The sequence below is a fragment of the Pleurodeles waltl genome, chromosome 3_1 (assembly GCF_031143425.1).
Source record: "Pleurodeles waltl isolate 20211129_DDA chromosome 3_1, aPleWal1.hap1.20221129, whole genome shotgun sequence".
NCBI lineage: Eukaryota > Metazoa > Chordata > Amphibia > Caudata > Salamandridae > Pleurodeles > Pleurodeles waltl.
Genome location: NC_090440.1, coordinates 1,856,723,672 through 1,856,743,173, shown reverse-complemented (window position 1 = coordinate 1,856,743,173; position 19,502 = coordinate 1,856,723,672).

Here is a 19,502-nt window from a genome sequence, read left to right as displayed (position 1 = left end):
TGGCACAGGAGAAGGAATGGAGTTGTATAATGTGTGTCAGATTTTAAAGCAAGAGCTACGTGAGATGTGTCATTTTTACGCTGATTTTTGGTTTATTGCTAATGTTTTAGCTGTTTGTTTTTGCATATGGCTTGTACCTAACTGGTTCAATTACCTTGCAGATGTTAATGAGAAAAATTCAGAGAGAGAAGTGTACACCCAGAATTCTGCCTTAGTGGGGATGGCTAAGTGGGTGCCCCAGAAATGTGAACAGCTGAGAGAAAAAGCCACTTACAGGTGGGCAGAGATGAGAGAGATGCACATTCCCCTAGTTTTGATAAAAACTGTGCAGCACGCACAAAAGCAATCTGTCATGCAAGCCGTCACAGAGCAGTTGGGGAGAGGAAAGTTACCAGAACAGAAATGGCAAATTGATCAGGTTTTAGGGAGAGTGATTGCTGCAGATTACCAAGGAAAAATCGAAATTAGGCTGATACCTAGAAAAGAATCTGATTCATTCATACAAATTGGAGACAGAATGGCCCAAATTGACAAAAATGCAGTAAATGGAGGTTTGGTAAAGAATGAGTCTGCCCCAGCCCTTCTGACAGTGCAAGAAAAGGGAAGCTGTGGCGCAGCAGATAAAAACCTCAGTACTGATGTGTGGGCTGAAGCCCCAAGTGATCCTCCAGAACCTGCAGCGAATGTAACAAAGGGCCCCAAAAACGTCCTGCTGATTATAAAACAGGGAAAGAAAGAGGAAGGGTGCAGTTTAAATGAAAAATGTTATTTGCAAGAAAAGTCATACTTGTTTCTTTTGCAGATCCTACCACGTTTCGCCACTGTCCCTGAGTGTGCTGTGTGGTCCCCCTTCCGGTGTGTGCGTGTGGGGTCGGGGAAGGGACCGAATCCCCAACCTGAACCTGGCTGAGTAAAGTGCCAGCACCATGGATCCATTTTGCGCAAACTGCGCCTTCGGTTCAAGTTCAACTTGTTTGATTGCATTCTTCCACTGGAACTAAGCTGTGTTTTTTTTTTTTTCCCTTCTCGTATGGAACTCTGACTTTTGCTTACCTTCCAGAAAACCTTTCAAGTGGACAGTGCACCTTTACATGAGTAGTACTCATGCCACATCAAATTGCTAACACTGTTGAATTAGAGACTCATTCAGAGTATAAAAATTGCCCAGTCTTTTCTATGTAGATGTATCTGATGTGAAAAGTTATGAGATCAATGTGTTAATTCACTTCTATTGCTTTACAGGGATTGCTTTGATCATTCAAATATAATGTTTTTTTTTTTGTGCTGATGTTGTTTTTTGTTTTTGTTTGAAACAAGAGATATGTGAAACAAAAATTCATTGGTCAAAGGGCGGAATGTACTGCCATTTGTTAAATTTTGTTTTGACCAATGACTTTGTGTTTCACCACTGCGCATATTAGTTGCTCAATGTTCACCAGTAGCACATGGTATGTTTTGTTCAGTTTAGCCGCCTATGGGCTTTGACATTGCATTAGTCTGCCTATTGGCTTTGACATGGCATTAGCCATTACTTTCTGTATTCAGTTGAGCCGCCTATGGGCTTTGACATTGCATTAGCCATTACATTCTGTATTCTGCCTATTGGCTTTGACATGCTGTATCCAGTCTAGCCGCCTATTGGCTTTGACATTGCATGCCTATTGACTTTGACATGATGTATTCAATCTAGCTGCCTATTGACTTTGACATGCTATTAGATATTCTGCCTATGGGCTTTGACATGATATTATATATTGCATTTTGTATTCAGCTTAACTGCCTATTGGCTTTGACATGATATTATACATTGCATTTTGTATTCAGCTCCGCTGCCTATTGGCTTTGACATGATATTATACATTGCATTTTGTATTCAGCTCAGCTGCCTATGGGCTTTGACATGATATAAGACATTGCATTTTGTATTCAGCTTAGATGCTTATTGGCTTTGACATGACACTAGACATTGCATTTGATATTTAGGTTAGCTGCCCATTGCCTTTAACGTGGAGTTAGACATTGCAGTTGAGAATCCAAGCTGTATTTTTCCAAGCTGTGTTTTTGCACCAGAGAACCAAGATGTTTTTCTCACAGTAGACTAGACATGATAAGAGAGAGTACATGGGTGTTGTTCTCTCTGCTTGAGCTTGGGAACAGGAGTAGTCTTGGAGACCTGGCCAGTCTCCAAAAGGCTTGCTCAGTTTCCCAGGTCTGAGAGGAGGGGGCACACCTTTGTAACAAATGTAACAGGCTGCAGAGAGTCAGATTCGAATCTGCCGGACCTCGTGCTGGAGCTTGGCGCCAGCTGCCAGCAATCCGTGTGGGTAGATGAATTTCTCTTTCTCGCGGCTGACAGGGGTCATCAGCTTGCAGACCTTAGAAAGATGAAGCTGTAGATAGTTCCCACACGGTGAAGTATTTGTTTTGCTTTGCATTCAATATCTTATAAATATAACCTGCTGTGTATATTGCAAACTGATATATTTTGTTTGATTAACGCTGACTTGAAAGCTACTAATTCGTCATTCATAAATATTGTGGTTGGGGAAGAATTAACAACAATAAAAGTCTTCTTTGACCTCAGAAGTGCATTTCTGTTGTGTTATGTTAGTGCTTAGAAACTAGATAAGAGGAAAGCACTACAATTGGTACCAGAAGTGGGGTCGGTCATTAAGAGGTGATTAAGAGGGTGTTGACGAGTTGGTAGATTTCTAAGTGCACACTTTAAAAGTGTAATTGTTTTTTTGTTGTTTGGAGAATTACAGAAATTGTTTTTTTGGAGAATCACAGTAGCACGGCAGACCATGTCTGAGAATACTTGTGTTGATAAACTGCCTGATGGTGCTAAGAAAAACTGTGAATTGTTTTCTGTTTGGGGAATTACAGAAGAAAATGCATGTGTAGCTAAAAGGCCTGATAATGCTTTGAGAAATAATTCCTGTTGTACATATGTAGAAAACGTGTCTTTTGGAAGTAATGATGACAGAAGGGTTTGGATACCTTTATCTGCTTACAGAGAAATGCAGGAGAAATGTAGGCAGTTGGAACATGAAAATAGGAATTTACGTGAGCAAATTAGCCCGACTGAAAGTTATAAAACTGCTGTTTTTGAAGAATCTTTCTTGTCCCATTCCAGTAATGAGGGGGTTAAGACAGCTCAGAGCTGCTTTGAGCTTTCGTGTGAGCCAGGGTTTTTGGCAGACAAAATGCATTCCTTAACTGATAACACGGACGAGAGAGCTCGGAATGTGATTTACGAGTTACCGTTGCAAAATGCACAAGTAAAACGAAAGATTTTAGAGAAAGAGACACCGACTTTCATTAGCTTGTTTGATTTTTGGAAAAAGAATAGCCCTCATTTGAGAGAAATCCTAACACTTTTGTATATGGTCACTGTGAAAAATTATATGCAGCTGCGCGCTTGTGATTTGGCAAATGAAATAATGCAGACTTTAGGTTTCTGCGCAGTGCAAGAAGGAAATACTTATGTACATGTAACTCAAGAACAAGGAAAGAAAATAGTGCCCCTAGCTAGAATCATACAATGGATCTGGTACTTGCAAGACAGGGCTAGAGTACCACAGATAAAAGAGTTACCAATGAAATTGTGTGCACCATTTGAATTCGTGTCCACTGAAGATAAAAATCATGTTTGTTTTACTAATGATTCATTGACTGAAATGTTGTTTTCTGGCACAGGAGAAGGAATGGAGTTGTATAATGTGTGTCAGATTTTAAAGCAAGAGCTACGTGAGATGTGTCATTTTTACGCTGATTTTTGGTTTATTGCTAATGTTTTAGCTGTTTGTTTTTGCATATGGCTTGTACCTAACTGGTTCAATTACCTTGCAGATGTTAATGAGAAAAATTCAGAGAGAGAAGTGTACACCCAGAATTCTGCCTTAGTGGGGATGGCTAAGTGGGTGCCCCAGAAATGTGAACAGCTGAGAGAAAAAGCCACTTACAGGTGGGCAGAGATGAGAGAGATGCACATTCCCCTAGTTTTGATAAAAACTGTGCAGCACGCACAAAAGCAATCTGTCATGCAAGCCGTCACAGAGCAGTTGGGGAGAGGAAAGTTACCAGAACAGAAATGGCAAATTGATCAGGTTTTAGGGAGAGTGATTGCTGCAGATTACCAAGGAAAAATCGAAATTAGGCTGATACCTAGAAAAGAATCTGATTCATTCATACAAATTGGAGACAGAATGGCCCAAATTGACAAAAATGCAGTAAATGGAGGTTTGGTAAAGAATGAGTCTGCCCCAGCCCTTCTGACAGTGCAAGAAAAGGGAAGCTGTGGCGCAGCAGATAAAAACCTCAGTACTGATGTGTGGGCTGAAGCCCCAAGTGATCCTCCAGAACCTGCAGCGAATGTAACAAAGGGCCCCAAAAACGTCCTGCTGATTATAAAACAGGGAAAGAAAGAGGAAGGGTGCAGTTTAAATGAAAAATGTTATTTGCAAGAAAAGTCATACTTGTTTCTTTTGCAGATCCTACCACGTTTCGCCACTGTCCCTGAGTGTGCTGTGTGGTCCCCCTTCCGGTGTGTGCGTGTGGGGTCGGGGAAGGGACCGAATCCCCAACCTGAACCTGGCTGAGTAAAGTGCCAGCACCATGGATCCATTTTGCGCAAACTGCGCCTTCGGTTCAAGTTCAACTTGTTTGATTGCATTCTTCCACTGGAACTAAGCTGTGTTTTTTTTTTTTCCCTTCTCGTATGGAACTCTGACTTTTGCTTACCTTCCAGAAAACCTTTCAAGTGGACCGTGCACCTTTACATGAGTAGTACTCATGCCACATCAAATTGCTAACACTGTTGAATTAGAGACTCATTCAGAGTATAAAAATTGCCCAGTCTTTTCTATGTAGATGTATCTGATGTGAAAAGTTATGAGATCAATGTGTTAATTCACTTCTATTGCTTTACAGGGATTGCTTTGATCATTCAAATATAATGTTTTTTTTTTTGTGCTGATGTTGTTTTTTGTTTTTGTTTGAAACAAGAGATATGTGAAACAAAAATTCATTGGTCAAAGGGCGGAATGTACTGCCATTTGTTAAATTTTGTTTTGACCAATGACTTTGTGTTTCACCACTGCGCATATTAGTTGCTCAATGTTCACCAGTAGCACATGGTATGTTTTGTTCAGTTTAGCCGCCTATGGGCTTTGACATTGCATTAGTCTGCCTATTGGCTTTGACATGGCATTAGCCATTACTTTCTGTATTCAGTTGAGCCGCCTATGGGCTTTGACATTGCATTAGCCATTACATTCTGTATTCTGCCTATTGGCTTTGACATGCTGTATCCAGTCTAGCCGCCTATTGGCTTTGACATTGCATGCCTATTGACTTTGACATGATGTATTCAATCTAGCTGCCTATTGACTTTGACATGCTATTAGATATTCTGCCTATGGGCTTTGACATGATATTATATATTGCATTTTGTATTCAGCTTAACTGCCTATTGGCTTTGACATGATATTATACATTGCATTTTGTATTCAGCTCCGCTGCCTATTGGCTTTGACATGATATTATACATTGCATTTTGTATTCAGCTCAGCTGCCTATGGGCTTTGACATGATATAAGACATTGCATTTTGTATTCAGCTTAGATGCTTATTGGCTTTGACATGACACTAGACATTGCATTTGATATTTACGTTAGCTGCCCATTGCCTTTAACGTGGAGTTAGACATTGCAGTTGAGAATCCAAGCTGTATTTTTCCAAGCTGTGTTTTTGCACCAGAAAACCAAGATGTTTTTCTCACAGTAGACTAGACATGATAAGAGAGAGAACATGGGTGTTGTTCTCTCTGCTTGAGCTTGGGAACAGGAGTAGTCTTGGAGACCTGGCCAGTCTCCAAAAGGCTTGCTCAGTTTCCCAGGTCTGAGAGGAGGGGGCACACCTTTGTAACAAATGTAACAGGCTGCAGAGAGTCAGATTCGAATCTGCCGGACCTCGTGCTGGAGCTTGGCGCCAGCTGCCAGCAATCCCGTGTGGGTAGATGAATCTCTCTTTCTCGCGGCTGACAGGGGTCATCAGCTTGCAGACCTTAGAAAGATGAAGCTGTAGATAGTTCCCACACGGTGAAGTATTTGTTTTGCTTTGCATTCAATATCTTATAAATATAACCTGCTGTGTATATTGCAAACTGATATATTTTGTTTGATTAACGCGGACTTGAAAGCTACTAATTCGTCATTCATAAATATTGTGGTTGGGGAAGAATTAACAACAATAAAAGTCTTCTTTGACCTCAGAAGTGCATTTCTGTTGTGTTATGTTAGTGCTTAGAAACTAGATAAGAGGAAAGCACTACAACGTGCCAAATACAAAAAAATCATAATTGTTCGATACACTCACTCCTGCGCTTTTCTGTGATCCACATGCATTGAACTTATGGATCGGGGACTTCAATTGTGTACCTGATATGACCTGGGACCACTCTCTCCCTCCCCTTAATGTAACTGGCTGCATCAAATGTGCCTCCTTGATGTGTGCCACCTGGATTATCCGACAGACTGTGAATATTAATTTTACTCTCCGGTTGATTATATCCATAGAACACTGTACCTAATCCTTTGTATCAACCATTTGGGGGGGCAGGTTACCCACTTTAAATATTTGGCCTGCATTGTTGACGATCACTGTCCATTGCAAATAGTCCTACAATAGAGTGGACACCACGCTCGAGAACCCCCAGCTGGGTGTTACAAACTGAAGTGCTGCTTGACTCTTTTCAGGAATAACTCTCAAAATGCATTACCCAATATTTTGATCTGAATATGGGCTTTATCCTGCGTAGGGCCCTGGGGTAAGACACCCACAAAGTGGCCATACAGGGCCATGGCATGGCTGCCAAGTGAAGAATCTGTTGCATGTTACAGGATGAATTGATAAAGATTGAGAGGGAGCTGTGCCACTTGGAAAGGTCAGTGGCTGCCCATAAGGCATGAGTTCAGTGTTTTGGGTGGCTCCAAGTTCAATACAGGTATGCAGAAACACAAATGAGTCAGTATGACTATAAACGTTGGCTGGCCATGTTGCAAGTGGAGTTGGACCGATTAGGCAGATACCTCTCAAGGCTGGTCAAAGAATACCATCAGCACAGCCTTAGTGGAGCCTATAGATGCGACAATGGCTCATTGGTGGTCACACAAGCCAGAGTCAATGCTGTTTCTGGGACCAATATCACACTCTCCATGAAACAATGGGTGCCCCTGCTCCTGAGATGCTGCATGGGTTCTTAAGTGGGCTGCCGATGCCCCTCTTATCCCAGCTCCAAAGAGCCTATTTGGATGAACCTATCCAGTTGGAGGAGATTAGGATGGTCATGGCCCAAATTGCCCATAATAAAACACCTGGCACCAATGGGCTGCCAATTTTCCTGTGCGAGGTCGAGACCTCCCTTCTGAACCTGTTGTACTATTAGATGATTTCAGGGATGTATCCAGCCTCTAGTTCAACTGGCCTAAATCCTGTATCTTTCCTCTTTACCCAGCTCCTGTGCCCCACAGAAATGACTCACCGGAAACTTAGGCTTGGATGATATCTCAATGCCTTTAAATATTTGGCTGCTCACATACATCACACCGATAAGGCCCTTCGAGATGGCTCCTTGCCTCTATCCCTGCTGGAGCAAGTTTCAATTGCTCTGATTCTGGTGCTACCAAAGTTGATGTAATTTTTCACTGAACTTCAGTTTGTTTTAGGAAACTTAATAGTCTCCTGCTGGACTGGATATGGGAAGCGGGACATCAATGGGGAGCTCTCATCATAGTTCAAAGGTCCATGCTTGAAGGTGAGCTGGCCACAGCAAATTTTGAATTGTAATATATTGCAGTACAGGTACAATGGCCACTTGGATGGTTGGAGTTGCTTCTTTGGCATGAACGAGCAGCTGTCTGGAAGGTGCTAGGAGATACGAGTGTCCACCTGGTTGATGGAACCCATTGGCCACCACAACTCGGGCTGGGCCTCGTGGCAATGACACAAGCATACTGGTGTCTGTTTGTGCACCATAAACACTACCACATTCCTTATTCACGATCAATAATGCTGGAACAAATATCGGGCATTCATGCATTGACTTGGAGGCATGACGTGACTCCATGGAGGGAGGCAGGGAGTGCTAGTGTAGTTAACCTTTTCAATGAGGAAGCCCTTATGGCCTTTCAGGATATTATGGATATGTATAACACAAGGCTTGGCCACTTTCTGATTTATCACTCCTTCCAAAGAGTGGTGCAAACCACTTGGGAAACCGCGGATGTGGAGCTGTTCCTATCTACAATATTACAAACTCTTCTCAGCACACGCCGAGCTATCTCCATGCTATACTTAGCACTGACGTCCAGGACTTTAGGAGACATGGGGAGGGCACTGACTAGATGGAACACTGTCCTTCCGCAGTCACTGATGGACAAAGCTTGGGCACAACCCCTTCAGAACATGGAGGAGGTGTCCTGGAACCCACGATTTCTCTTCACACAATTTAAATACATACACCACGTCTATCTTTCCCTTTAGCGTATCAAGCACATGTTTCCAACAACCACACTGAAGTGTTCACAATGTGGGCTGGCATAGGATGGATTTTACCAAATGGTATGGGAATGCCAACCACTGTAACAGACATGGGTGGAAGTGACAGCCACCACAGTGGAATTGTCAGGACATGCCTTGAAGTCCACTCCTGAATCCTGTCTCCAGGGCTTTCTACTCAAAGCTAAAGGAGACACACATTTAGAAAGGTTTATAGACCTTGCATTTGTATTTTTCAAAACATTGAATGCAATTACATGAAAGGCACCCCTGTTCCCAGGTACTAAAAGCTGGTTACTCACGTTGCTACAGTGGACACAAGCAGACGGTTTTTGGTGGCGTGGCTTGGATATGAAGGTGGCAAGGATAATTGAATCTTATGGTTAGTGTGTAAACTGTGAAAAACACATTTTGTTAATGGATCATCAAATCACAGTGGGTGTCACAACCTCGTTAAACTAAGTTTAACACATTGTAGACTAAGTATGGGCAGCCTTTTGTTACAAGACAAATAGTCTATGATGATTAAATGACTTGAAGTGCCATGTGTATTCATCCAAATAGAAATCCACGATTATCTGAGAGCTAACATAATAAGGTCATCTAGGTACTGTAAACCAACTCTACGTGGCACAGATAATGTAGTGTTCTGGTGGAGGGGTGCAGATAAAAGATATCTTCAAAAATGATTCTTTTCTAGCTACAAAGAAAAACATTTGTCATAGCTCCTCACTTCAGCCCCATTTGCAGAAGTTGATACACATTGTCGTTTATAACCTTCGGTTTCAATGGTACTTTTTATAGAGAATACAAAAGGATGATGGACAGACTGCTGAACAATGCAAACACTCACCCACAGTCACAGCTGTGAATTTAATCCATTGTTGTTTTTCTCACTATGCCACCCTTGTTTGGACTCAGCCATATGCAAATCAGTCTTGACCCTGTTCCTCATGGGAACAATCCATCCCGAACTGGCAGGCGAGGTCCTCCCTGGACAAAAAACAAGCATTCTGTGACCAGTTTCAGGGTATCACTCTTCATCAGCCAGGCTAGCTTGAATCCAGTGGCACAGTTAGCACGGGACCCACATCTGGGCATACCCTTCCCACTTAGGGCAACTTTAGCAACACAAAAGGATGATGGACGGAGTGATGAACAATGCAAACACTCACCCCCAATCACGGATCTGGGTTTAATCCATCGTTCATTTGCTCACCATGCCACCCCAGTTTGGACCTAGATATATGCAAATCAGTCTTGACCCTGTTCCTCATGGGAACAATCCAGCCCTAACTTCAAGGCAGTTAATTTCACAAAATCACATATGATGGTTGAGGGCCCCAGAAACACCTGTTTAAAAATATTCAAGATGAGGTCTCATATACTAACTAAAGTTTCAGTATTCCTGTATCTGGGGGTATTATTTGACCCTCAGAGTAAGTGAAAACTGCTGATGGAATTAAAAAAAGAGCTTTTAAAGACATCAGCTGCTATCTAGAGAGCCAGAGATGGTATTAACTAAGGTGTACATAGCTAAGTATTTATTTAAGGTGCTTATGGGAGCAAATTTTGGGGGTATATAAAAGCTCATCCCATTCAGCTGATTGAAAACGTGTTTCTGAGGTGAGTATTTCAGGTCTCTCAAAGTACTCCAGCATTTAATGTACATGAGGAACTGGGGGTGCAGCATCTGGTAGACAAGATTTAGTTTGAGGCCATTAATGTGTTGGATCAAAATATGGTCAGGCAGTGAATCACAGTTAACTAAGTTGATCTTGAGAGACTGCCTGCCCATGGCAAATGCTACAAAGATCAGTTCACAAAAATCTGATATACCTCAAAGATTATGCTCAGTGATCTCTGGTTATAGCCATTTGTTTCTCATTTTCTTGGTTGTGATGTTCTTTATGTCTAATTTTGGTCAATTTTATGTTGGCTGTATGAGTATTTAGGTATTGTCTATAGTGGTGTGAGTGTTATGTTACAAGTGCTGGTTAATTTTTGGGGATTCAACTACTTGCTAGCTGGTTAGCTTATCTTGTTTGAAAGAGTCTGGGTACCTGGTTGGGGGCGGAGATAAAACCTTACTCAAGCATGAAGCATAATTCCTGCAGGATAAAGCACAGGCAAACCGCATATTTACTTGTGCTCAAACCTCGGATAGCTTGGCACAGAGCAGTCAAGCTTAACTTAGAGGCAGTGTGTAAAGTGTTTATGTAATACTTCAAACAGTATACAAGTGAAGACACAACTCAAGAAAAATCCCACACCAATATAAAAAATAAAGAAACTTTTAGTAAATGAATGATGGCCAAAACAACAAAATTCCACTCAGTAGAACCCAAAGACAGGAAATTTTAAAGCACATAAATAGCACCAAACGCACAAAGCACAAACTGTGGATATCTGGTTGCACTAGACTGTGATAAAGTCACAAGTTCAGGCTGAACAGTATGGACCGGTATGGATCCAGCTAAATAAGCTGAACAAGAGTACCTTAAATTCTGGTAGCCAAGAGTTGTGAAGTCCTGCATTGACAATGCACCTCACAGCCGAGGCAATGTGAGGTCCTGGTGGGAGATGCATCATGCAGTATTCGTTCCGAGGAGCTGCAAGTCAGCCATGCGAGGTCCTGTGTTGTTGAGGAGGCCATTGATGAGGGTGTTTGCAATGTGAAATCCTGCATTGAGGATCTGTTGCACACTGGATTGTTCCAAAGAAGCTGGAAGGCTTGTGATGCAGAGTCCTTCATTGTCGTTGAGGCTGACGTCAATGAGAGGCTTGCAATTAGGGCCTCCATCGTGGATGCATCATACAGCAGCTGCCCTAATGGGAGCTTGCGCTGGGAAATTCCATGCAGCAGATACAATCATCTGTTCTGTTTGGGGCTGTGCTAGGCAGCAGAGGAAATGCCTCAGTTTTTCTGGATCCAGAGATAGGCTGGCAGAGTACTTTCAAGCCACATTTACAAGGGTCCAGGACTGGGGTGACACTACTTGGCAGTGTAGGACTCACAGATGGCAGAGTCCAGGTGCTAGGATTGAGGTTGTTGGATGCCCGTTATGTGCCTGAGGTTTCTGATCAGGAGACCAGCAAACTAACCCTTTAACTTACTATAGAATTCTGGGTTCAAAGATGCAGGTTGAGTCATTCTTACTGAGGCAGGATGCTAAAAGGCCAGCAGGTCAGCACAACAAGGCAGTGGCCCCTCAGAGTATTAGTCCAGTAGAGTTGCAATTCTCTCAGCAGCACAGCAGTACTTCTTCCTAGCAGAGTCCACAGGTCCAGAAATGTGCTGAAGAGTTGTATCTAAGGGCCCAACATTTATTTCTGATGGCCACTTTGAAGTGTGGCACTTTGAGGTGTCAGGCATCCCCCTTCTCCTTTCCTAGCTCCAGATTGTCTTAGGTCAAAAAATACTAGTGACAAACCCTTTGTGAGAGTGATCAGGCAGTGACTTTGCCTTCCTGAAAACGTTTCTTCCTTTTATCTCTGTCTCCGGGAGTAATTCACAAAATCCAACTGCTAGCTACATCTAGTAATGTGACTCAGGATTAGGATGCAGGCACCCAATGGTTAGGACAAGAAAGTGCCAACTTCTAAATGTGGCATATTCAGAATTGTGAATAAAATTCTGAATTTACCATTAAGGAGGGCCTTTAATTATAATTCTTTAGACACCAAACTAGACCCTTCTACCTGCTATGAATTGGAAACTGCAGCTTATTAAATGTAATAAGGTGGCTCCAATGTTATCTTATTAGAGAGTTATATCTTGCAGTAGTGAAATTAAGAATTTAGGAGTTTTTCACCACTAGGACTTGTAAAAGTACATGTCCCACTTTTTAAATACACTGCACTCTGCCATCTGGGCTACTCAGGGCCTGCTCTAGGTGTGTCTTATATATATTAAAAAGGAAGTTTCAGGCCTGAAAAAAGATTTATTTTGGCAGGTCAAAATGACATTTTATAAGCTGCACATGCAGGATGCATAATGTTTGAAAGGCTACAGAAGTGGGAGGCACAATCAGTGCTGGTGGCCTACTAGTGGAATTTAATTTGCAGGAACTGGGTACATGTAGTACCACTTTACAAAAGACTTAAAAATAAATAAATGTGAAAATTGGATGTAAGCCAACCGTGCCATGTTTTAAGGAACAGCACATGCACTTTAGCACTGGGGAACAGTAGTAAAATGCACAGAGTCCTAAAGTCAGTAACAACCAAGTCAGCAAAACAGGAGCACTGAAGGTAAAGAGTTAGGAGAGAAGCACACCAATTATGCCAGGTCAAACATGGTTTTAAATACAAAGGAAGATGCATAGCATTCTACTTTCATTGTTGGCTTACCTGACTGCATTACAGAATGCTCTGGGACTGATGCATACTTGATATTTCTTAGATATTCAGTTAGACTCAGTCCTTCAATGGCTGAAGTCAGATAAACCTGTTCTTACATTTGTATTTCAACCTTGTCATATAGTTTCTCAGGGGCCTCTTAGGATGAGAGAGAGGAAAGGTAAAAGGAGGAGAAGAAGGAGGACAGCTCATCTGAGTGTTGCAATTTTAGGCTGTGAGGAGGAAAGGTTGCCATTTTTGTGTGCAGTACAAAGATAGTTACTGGTTTCGCACTAATACAGTACAAAAAGACCCTGTAAAAAATACATATTTCACCAGCCCTTTAAAGACCTTTTAAGTGCACTAACCGTGAGTAATGTTGGTGAAACAGTTACATGTCACCAACACATGTAAATAGATAAATACCCTTTTAGAACTCAAAAGGGAACATTTTCAAGAGTCACAAATGTAATTTACTAGTTGGAAAGTATAACACTTCGGTGTACAGGGTATAAATTAATCATTTCGAACATAACCAGTAGTTACAATCAAAATAGACCAATAAATGTATTGCTGACAATAGCAGTATGACAAAACAGGTTAGAGTAAAAGATCAGTTGTAGGAAATTATATGCAGTAGCTTCAAAGTTATTTGAATTGTGGATTGCTATATAGCTCAAGTATGAAGAATATGGTTTGAAGCAATGGATGTCAGGAGATAAATAGGAGAAGAAAGATGGGAGGGAAACACATCAGTTAGATAGCTCAGCATATTAAAAACCCTCTGCAGATATTAGGGGGGCCACCTTCCTCTAGGTTTGTATGGAAACTGTCTCCATTCCTCAAGTTTTTACCTGCAATCAACAATTTCAAGTGTATTACTCTAATAAACTCACTGGTAGAAACCAAGACCATAACTATCAGAATATGTTAGACTATCACATGATTGTCTAGGGTTGGAAGCAGTGTCTGTATTGACCTCGAAGGAAGTGGTCATCCTAGCAGGCATCTATGTGTCATCTACAATCACAGGCAACAGTCTCAGCTAGGTAACTCAGCCCTTCAGTATTCTAAAGTTGATTAAATTAACTGAGCTGAGCAGGCCAGTGACAAATGTTATGACCCCTCTTGTGCCCTCTGTTCTGTGGGTCTGGCATGCAGGGCTCCTGTTGTCTTTCCCTTGTGGCACTTTGTGGCCACCTGCAACACCAGGATAAACATAATTCAGGTCTTATGGTCTCACTGCACTTGGCAGGCCCCTACCCAGAGCACTGTGTATTGGTTCCAACTGCCATGACCTATTGACTCCATCTGATAATGTTATTTAATTACCCCTGCTTCGGTTTATTGGTTCCATCTGCCATGAACTATTGACTACACCTGCTAATGTTAATTGATTCCACCTACTTGCATTAAATGTCAAAGCCATTAAGCTGACAGGTGTTCTTTCCGAGGGACCTTTCTGTCTCTCATGGGAGCCATGTGCCTTTCAGGAGTCAGCCACGTCCATAGAGTATTTAAACTGCACCCGAATCTCGAGTCGGTGCTTGGCCTCGTTCCTGTACCGAGCAAGCATCATCCCTGCACTCACCTTCTGAGTCAACCAGATTCCTCCAGTGCTCCAGTGTTCCTCAGCCCAATCCTCCCTGCAGCTCCTGTGATCCTGACACTGTTGATGTTTCTGTGATCTTTGCTTCCAGTGAGATAATTCCTCTTCCTCTTCGGCTCTCTGTGCTACATCTACAAAGACTTCCTCTGGATTCCAGTTTTAAGTAGTTTTAAGTAAGAGAGACAAGGCTAAGTACTTGCTTACAGGTTAGGTTAGGTCTAAGGCTATCTATACGACAGAGAGCTAAATAGAGAAAGCTCACCCTCCAGAAATCAGGCACTACCTGTGTTTTGATAGCTTTAGCACTATGGACCAATTTACAGAGTGGGTGCTCTGGACTTGAATTATATCAAATGAATTATACCAGATCTGAACTCTGCCCACAAGTAATACTTGATCAAGGTCATGGAGGTTGAAACGCATTGGTGATGGTTGTTTGTGGCTTTTGATTCATTAGAAAGGAATATTGGACTTCCTGAATTGCTGTGCTTTGCTTTAGTGAAGAGCTATTACAGGGAATTGGTCTACCCCTGATGCGCGCTGTGAGAGGACCAATTTGTTTGTTAAAACATATATATATATATATATATATACACACACACAAACTTGCACAGAGAGCTGAATGTAAAATGAAAATGATTCTTGGGAATGTAAGAAACTCCAGCCTTAAATCTTGATTTGTACCTGCTCTCATGCAGTACTTCCAGTGAAGCCTATACGTGTACAATATTGTGAATAACTACATAATCTTTGTAGCTGAGAACTGTTGGTAAATGCTTCTCCTTGGTGTTTCCAGTGCACTACATCCACACCACCACAAAAGGTCTAGGGAGTGCAGAACTTCTTCAGTATCAGAAGGCCGTAGAGCAGGGCTGGTGCCCAAGTCTATCTTTTTCTTACTTTGTCCCTCCTCTCCTTCTCTTTGAGGGCAGTGTATGTTTTAAGGGTTTAAGGTTCTTTGATCATGGGCTGCCTTTGCGGGTGGATAAGAGGTCCAGCATCGACTCCATGGTCAGAACCAGGTGAGTGCGTGACAACAAATAGCTATTGTCAGTTTACACACAACTGATGTGCAATCTGCAAGCAATATTATGTTATGAACACATCACTCTAGTAGTAAAAGGCACATAAATGAATAGGAACTTGAGGTGCACAGGTACATTTTTCAAAGGAGCAGCTGTGCCTTGTGGTCCAACAGGATGCAAAATAGAATTTACAGTACAAAAATGGTCATAACGTATTCCACAGTGCAGAACCACAAAAAGAAGAAAAATATAGTGTATTGTAAATGTTATCAGATCTGAAGATAGCAACATTGGACCATATTACAGGTTACTCCTTATGCACAACTTGATTCTCCAGGGCGCAACTCACAATGGGCTAAGAGTAGAATTAGAATGTATGGGTTTTGTTTATGTTTCATAAATAAACGGCTAATAAAACAATGGTGAGGGCCAGTACGTTAATGTGATTCTGTGGCTGCAGTACTCAGAGCATAATTATTTATTTCCAAGATTTGCTGCTTATTCTGCTGAATTCACAAAACATTTGAAATGGATGTAAATATCACTACCAATGAATGCATTACATAACTTTCATGTTTTGCCGCATGATTTAGGCAATCTTGTTGCATGATTTTATCCTCCATGCCGCTTTATCCTAGTAAGTCTCACAATTGTAAAAATGCGCAGAGTGGTTTAAGGCTGTCAGTATGATGTTGAAAGCCATGTCACAGGAAGTTGTGGCATATTTTCAATATTTCATAGATTTCTCTGAGAGTTAAAGCGTTGGCTAATACTACATGCTGCATTAAACGTTTACACAATGGTACTAAGGGTACTAAATGTGCACCTGTAAAAGTATTTTTTTTTAACAGGTGAAGATTTATTTACTAATCTTTACACTCCCAAAACTATTCTAGTGTGTGGCTGAAAGTTGTACCAGGTGTAGGTTTTCGTGTGTATAACTGGGAAAAAAACTTTTTCCCAGCTAGGGTAAACAAGCATTTGCAATGCAACGGGTCTCGCATTTCTCTGAGTTAGAGCTATTAGCAGTTGTAATCGCCCAATCGGATTTTCTTGCCACATTAAATGGAAAAAAAAAGAGCGCGATCGCGCTACTACAGTTCACTTGTAGTGAAACCTATCGGCAAAAGTGCAATTATCTATGTAACCGGCAAAAGTACAATTAACTATTTAACAGGGTCGATGTCTTGGAAATCGTTCGACTTCTGCCACGCAAAATCGCGCCGCAAAAAAAGATAAAAAGTAGTCCACAAACCGGACGGAAAATAGCGAGCCTCGCATGTTTTCAGTACTTGGTCGCTGCGCTCGAGGAGGGCTAACCACCGGAAAAGACATGACGTATGCATGCCTTCCATTAATGAAAGCAAGCAGATTTTAACAGGCAAGCCCACAAACCAATGAAAGACACTGACATGACATGGACAGGGCTCCGAGCCGTTTTCTAACTCCTAAAGCGTCTCGCAAGTCAAATGCATGCTCAAGCGCATGTGAGGCAGGCTCGACTCTAATGAGAGATACAATGGTCTTTTATGCAGTCTGGAGGGAGGCTTTTTTTCAGTAATGACTTTAACCTTGATTTCTTTTTACCACGGAATAGGTACAGAGCAACTGGTTGAAATAGAAATTGAACAGTGTGACAATGTCCAAAACTACAGAGGGACGTAACTGTCCCATTATATTAGAGAAGCTGGTATCAGATGGAGAAGATGAAAGTCTTGAGTTTTAGACACCGATTTCAGTAAGGTTTGGAAAGCGATTAAGGCCCATATTTATACTTTTTGACGCTAAACTGCGCTAACGCAGTTTAGCGTCAAAAAATTTAGCGCCGTCTAACGCCATTCCGAAGCGCCATGCGGGCGCCGTATTTATGGAATGGCGTTAGCCGGCGCAAGCAGACCGGCGCTGCCTGGTGTGCGTGGAAAAAAACCACGTAGACCAGGCAGCGCCGGCGTAGGGGGAAAATGGCGCTAGGGCGTCTTAAAATGGCGCAAGTCGGGTTGACGCTAAAAAATCGTCTTAACCCGATTTGCGCCATTTTTTTGACGCCCAGACGCCATTTAAATGACTCCTGTCTTAGTAAAGACAGGAGTCATGCCCCCTTGCCCAATGGCCATGCCCAGGGGACATATGTCCCCTGGGCATGGTCATTGGGCATAGTGGCATGTAGGGGGGCACAAATAAGGCCCCCCTATGCCACCCAAAAAAAATTGAAAATATAAAAAATTAGACTTACGTGAACTTACCTGAATGTCCCTGGGGTGGGTCCCTCCATCCTTGGGTGTCCTCCTGGGGTGGGCAGGGGTGGCGGGGGGGTCCCTGGGGGCAGGGGAGGGCACCTGTGGGCTCATTTTGAGCCCACAGGCCCCTTAACGCCTACCCTGACCCAGGCGTTAAAAAGTGTCGCAAATGCGGGGTTTTTTGACCCGCCACCTCCCGGGCGTGATTTTTGCCCGGGAGTATAAATACGACGCATTTGCGTCGCCGTCATTTTTTTAGACGGGAACGCCTTCCTTGCATCTCATTAACGCAAGGAAGGCGTTCACGCTAAAAAATTACGCTCTTTGCCCATACTTTGGCGCTAGACGCATCTAACGCCAAAGTATAAATATGGCGTTAGTTTTGCGCCGAATTTGCGTCGAAAAAAACGACGCTAATTCGGCGCAAACGGAGTATAAATACGGGCCTAAGTTTATTCAGATTTTTTTCTGTGAAAGTGGGTATATCTGAATTGGTCTGAGATCGCAATTGCTTAATTGTGGATGGGAAGGGCGTTGATCACCTTATTTCCTAGGTATTACGAACGCTGAGTCAGTGAAACATGTAATTTGTCAAAGACTCTGAAGAGCTTAAGAACTGCAAACTGTATAGTAACAGTTTTTCGCTTTCCAAACTTGTGCTTTCTAAGTAATGAAAGCTGCCAGATGTTTTTTGTCACTTCACAATAATTGAGGCACCATTGTATTACGCTCTCGACAATATGAGTGTCAAGGTTTGAGGATTTTGAAAGTAACAAGGGTTAATTGCTTGGGTATATTTTTTTTAATTAGTATAATTTCAAAATGTTTTATCAATTTATGGTTTTAGAGCCAGTGTCTAGGACAGAGGACAAGTACAGAGGCAAAAAGAAGCAGATGGGTTTGCCTATGGCATACCTTCTTTGCATAGCCAGTACTCCCACAATGTACGTAAATACTTGCCAGTAGCTCTGTAAATGGATAGCTAGTGCATGCCACAAAAAGAGGAAAAACACCTTATTTAAGACAATGACAATAAAGACCAGAAACACCTCCATGCACTAAGAAAGCAGCAACAGACTGGCACCAGAAGGGCCGTCAGGAATGAGCACATGACGCTCGGAGAGAGAAAGGTATGAATGAGATAGAAGTCTATGAGAGAGAAAGGTATGAATGAGATAGAAGTCTATGAATTAGAATAGCCCGAACAAATATACAACTGATGAAATATCTACCCGAAAATAAAGAAAATAAATCAGACTATGAAGATCAAAGGAAATAGAACTGTATTAAGGTAAGACACCAGAGCAGTACTTAATTTGTGCTTGTTGTTTCCGGTGCGAAGCACCGGCACTTATTTTTGAGGGCCGGCTTATTTCTCTGTCTCAAGCATTTACTGCGAGCAAAAGACACATATGGCAAAGACGGAAGAAGAGAAAAACAAAAAAGCATCACAAAGAGAGAAAGCAGAAAGCTGCATGAGTGAGATGAAGGGGCAGTGAGTGGATTTATATGGATTAAAGAGGCTTCAGGATTACGTTGCCTCAGTATTCTATTTTTGCCCATTGAATTGCAGCAGCTGCGTGTTTAAGGATAAAAGTGTGATTTGAGCCAAACCACGATGGATCGCTGGCTGGATACAACAATTGGATTGCTCCAGCAGACAAATATGGAAAATCAAATTTTAAAAACATGAATAAGTTGTCTTGATTAAAAAAGAGACTTGTTCACTTT